The sequence below is a fragment of the Cupressus sempervirens genome, chromosome 11, assembly GCF_028749045.1.
Source record: "Cupressus sempervirens isolate cs-2001-9-10 chromosome 11, ASM2874904v1, whole genome shotgun sequence".
Taxonomy (NCBI): Eukaryota; Viridiplantae; Streptophyta; class Pinopsida; order Cupressales; family Cupressaceae; genus Cupressus; species Cupressus sempervirens.
In genome coordinates, this window is record NC_143128.1 from 55,804,317 (window position 1) to 55,809,591 (window position 5,275).

Genomic DNA, 5,275 nt, shown 5'->3' on the forward strand with positions numbered 1-5,275 from the left:
CTTGCTTACTCTTCTTAACACTTCTAACTTGTTATTTAGGCTATCCTTTAGCAATTCCATGCTAGGGACCCTTCCCTAAGCTAATGACTCATCCCTTAGGTTACTCATTGCCCTATGGCAACATATGCCTTGATTTTTAGGCCAAAATAATGACTCTTCTAAGGACATTAAATGACATCCAATACCCTAACTACCACACCTAGGTCTAATGACCCTTATTCTACTTACAAGGCTCACATGGAGCATAAAAAAACAAAAATGAAAAGGTGAGGGCCCTATGATTCAAGGTGTCATTGCACCTCTCTCTCTCTCTCTCTCTCTCTCTCTCTCTCTCTCTCTCTCTCTCTCTCTCTCTCCATTCAATCTAATGAACCAATGGATCTACTCTACATTTTAATTTCTCAAGTATTGCCTTGTGGTTTCACTCACAAACTTTCAAAAAAGTCTTATTATGTGGTTTTCCACCATATTTTATCAAGTGTAAATTTGATGCAACAACAAGGTTCAAATAATAAAAAATTTTCCTCTCTGTTTGCCAATCCCTGAATAACCACAAGTTAGGGTTCTTCATAGAATATCATCTAAGCCATGTGTCAATTATAACCACCACACCGATATGGTACTCTAAACCTTCACCATCTATAACCAAGTGATCCAATTTTTGTTTGGCTTGGACACAATGACACAAATAATAATATGTCCCTTCTTCATTGTCTTCAAGTGCAATAACAACAAAAATATGGCTTGTGGTGATAAATGTACAAAATGTGGTCATTAATTCAAAAAATACTTAGTAAAATTTATAAAGTTACATATTGAAATTATATATATATATATAACCAAGTTGCACTAGATCAAACAAGCCGTCAAAGACAATGGATGAATCCATCTCTATCATTTCTTGTGCTTGTGGGGGATGATAGGTGTCAATTGGGTCCAAAACTTGTATATCCCATTTGTCCACCCATTTAGTCAACTCACACTCATCCCAATTTTTCTCTACACATGATGGACAATAATATGCCATTTTTCGTGTGTGGATACTCCATGAACTTGCATCAAAGCTTCTAAAAGAGTGCAACTCATTTGATCTTGTTATTGTGCAACAATCCTCATATGGTGCAATGTTACTATTATCTATCAACCAAACAAATCTATGAACTGTAGACTCGCCTTCTTTACCTAGACCCATTGTAGTGTTACACCACTGGATGATGGATTTTTCATTTGACATTAATATTGCTCCATCTTTGTACTTTAGTTCTTCACGAGTTAAGGCTCTTTTGATGCATGCACCTACATCATCATGCTCACCCTTTCCATGACCAACCTCTGTGAAATTTCACATATATTAAATTCTAGACAACCTGTGCAACCTACTCAACCAATAGAAAATCCATGCATTCATGAATTGAGATGTACAATTGTCTAACCAAATAACGTGTTGATGATATAGTATGCTGCTATTAGACAAATCTCCATAAAATAGTTGTAAAAAACTGCGTACAAACTCCATAGAATGTGATCAATCATCACTAATGTAAAAATGGTACTCTCTCAAAATCTCCCTATCATCCTCTGTACTTGTAGGTTAATGCATGAATGTTATGTGAACAAATATGGAAACCTATTGAGAAGTATAATACTTTTCTTACACCTCATTTTGTGGTTGTAGTGTGTAGTTCTCTAAGAAGTCTACAATTGAAAGAATGGTATCCAGTGGAAATGTATCCTTGCACAACTTGAATTGCAAATCCAGCCATCGAGCTCTATGTGTATGCCTTGCATACTCATAAATAATCTTTTCACAAAAAATATTCATGGAACTCATACACTAGTATCTTTTCAATGACTAAATCATATATTTTACCCCGTTTCCCATCTTCTAAAGCATATGTCACTATCTTATATTTTTTGTAATCTACTATTTCATTTCCAATTGCATGTGTACTATCCATATGTTCACAAGTTGATAAAAGTTGTAAAGAACCACAAAATAAGCGTATACCATCCAAGCATGATGTCTTATAAACTTTTTGGTCATCTCCTATTTCACATAAACTATTGGATATGAATTCCCTTAAAGATCTAGGTGGCTCATTCATGTCAAAATCACACAAAACAAACTTAGAATACAAAAACACACATATATGCCCAAACACATCAAAATGGTTAGAAAATTCAAAATGTATCATACAATAACAAGTTGTGCGTGTGTATCTTCACATAAAAAGGTTTACCCATCTTAAAAATTCTTTGACTTATTCAAATTTGAGGGTACATACCAATAAATTTTGCAAAAGATTTTATCTGAGTTGAGTCCAAAAAATGTTTTGCATGTGGGTCACGATTTTGGCTACCAATCCTCCTTCTTATAGAATCCCTTTGATTAGGGGAAACACGTGTGTTGTTTGTCCAAAAATCTTTGATCAATGATTTCAAAGCTTCACTAATTTGTTTATCCTTTCATGGTAGTCTACCGCTAAATGTCCATAACTCATTTTTTCTTGGATCTTCCAATCTCTCATGCCTTGGCACGGCTCTCCTTAGAGTACCTCTACCAATTTTCAATGTTTTGCTTATCTTTCTCATGAGTCAAGCTTTCTTCATTTGGGTACTTATTATTGTTGATGTAAGTACTCGTCTTGTGATATTACTATCTTTGGTGCATGATTTAGAACCCACTTTGTCATAAGCACTCATTAGATTCTTTACAATGCTTTTTCATTTGAATCATCCATCATTCTTAGCCTAAGAATCTTCATGATAGGCCTAAATTTTAAATTCCTCATCATTTCAACAAATAATTGACATTGACTTATAATAGTTAATCCTTCAAAGAATAATCTCCACATATGATTAACTTTTCTTTGACAAGTACGCTTGCTAATCTTGTCATGTATTGATTTCAAAATATTAATATCATTATCAATCAAATATTTTGGTCTTCTAAAATGAATTTTAGAAGGTGTTATAATCTCTTCCATTCCCTCAACATTTTGAACATCAACATAAGTTTGAGTGTTTTGCGTACCTTGAACTAAAGATGATGTGCCTTGGCAATAAGATGCAAAAGATGGAATATCACCTACTTGATATGTTAATGGTGTGCTTTCAACATGACATGATGGAGTGTGTACATCATAGGATGGACAAATTAGCCTCTCTTCAACATAAGATGGTGATATGACTCCAACATTGGAAGATGGTGTAGCTTCACAATTCAATTATCTTCTCAAGCATAACAGTCTCATTTGTTCTCTTTGTCTTTCCAATTCTTCTTCTTTGTTTCTTTGTACCGGTGGTTCTTGTTCCTTTTTGAAAGACAATTCTTCATTATTGCTTTGCAATTTTCTTTGTTCATGTAGTAGTTTCCTTTTATCTCTTTTAATTGCCAAATCTCTCTCCCTCTCTTCCGTTGTTTGAGTTTTGGGTTTCTTCCTTGGCATGGTGATGATTTCTATATGTCAAATTATTCAAACATCTAAAATACTTACAATTTGTAAATTACAAATCATTAAAATACAAATTACAATTATTTCAATAAATACATCATTTATATTAAACAACTTGTCAAATTTCTAACCATTTCCAAATAACAATTCATTCAAACATACAAATTTCAATGAATTCACTATATATTAAACAACTTGTCAAATTATAATCAAATTTGTCTCTATATAATAACAAAGAATATTTAAAAAGGACTACACTAACCTTTTCTATAGAAAGAATATTCAAAAAGCCTTCAAATAGTGTATCCAATGATTAAATTTGGTGTTTGCTAGCTTCGAATAGAATGAAAGAATGTTCAAAAAACCTTCAAATAGTGTATCGAGTGATTGAATATAGTGTTTGCTGACTTCCAACAACATGAAACTCATGTTTTCTGTCGGAACAACAGAACACACAACAAACAAAAAATAGAATATGGATTATTAGGGACCCAAACTTTTGTTATGACCATTTTTTGGTGTTTTCATATAGTTCATACACACTATAGTGCATACGCACTATAAAGCGTATGTGAAAATTGAATCTCTCCCTATCCTACCATCTCTCATCACCTACTCTTTCTCTCTCTCTCCCTACTCTCTCTCTCCTCTCCCATGCCCTACTCTTTCTCTCTCTCTCCCTACTCTCTCTCACTCTCTCTCTCCTCTCCCATGCCCTACTCTCTCTCACTCTCTCTCTCCCACTGCCTACTCTCTCTCTCTCACTGTCTATCTCTCGCATCCCCTACTCTCTCTCTCTCTCTACTCTCTCTCTCTCTCTCTCTCTCACACACACACACACACACTCCCATCCCCCCTCTCATCTCTCTCTCTCTCTCTCACTCTCCCACTCCCTCTCTCATCCCCTACTCTCTCACACACACACACACTCCCATCCCCCCCTCTCTCCCTCTTCCACTCCTCCCACTACATACTCTCTATCTCCCATCCCCTAATCTCGCTCTCATTCTCCCACCCCCTACTCTCTCTCCCATCCAATACTCTCTCTCTCTCTCCCACCCCCTACTCTTTCTCTCTCTCTCACACTCCCATCCCCCCACTTTCTCTCTCTCCCTCTCTCTCTCTTTATCTTGATCTCCCTTTCCAACTCCCTCTACCACTTCCTGCTCTCTCTCATACTCACACACTCTCTCCCATCCCCTTCTCTCTCTCTCTCCCACAACCTAATCTCTCTCTCTCTCTCCCCCATCCCCTACTCTCTCTATCACTCTCTCTCTCCTTTTTCCTATCCCTACTCTCTCTCTCACACACACTCCCATCCCCCCTCCTCTCTCTCTCTCTCTCCCATCCCCTACTCTCTCTCTCTCTCACACACACACACTCATATCCCTCTCTCTCTCTCTCTCTCTCTCTCTCTCTCTCTCTCTCTCTCTCTCTCTCTCTCTCTCACACACACACACACACACACATCCCCTACTCTCTCTCATTCTCCCACCCCCTACTCTCTCTCTCACTCACTCTCTCCCATCCCCTCTCTCGCTCTCCCTCTCCCACTACCTACTCTCTCTCTCTCTTACATCCCCTTCTCTCTCTCCCATTCCCCTACTTTCTCTCTCTCTATCTCTCTCTCCCACCCCTACTCTCTCTCACTCTCTCTCCCTCTCTACTCTCTCTCTCTCTCCCATTCCCCACTCTCACTCTCTCTCTCTCCCATCTCCTACTCTCTCTCTTCTACCCCCTACTCTCTCCCATCCCCTACTCTCTCTCTCTCATTCTCCCACACCTACTCTCTCTCACTCTCTCTCCCATCCCCTACTCTC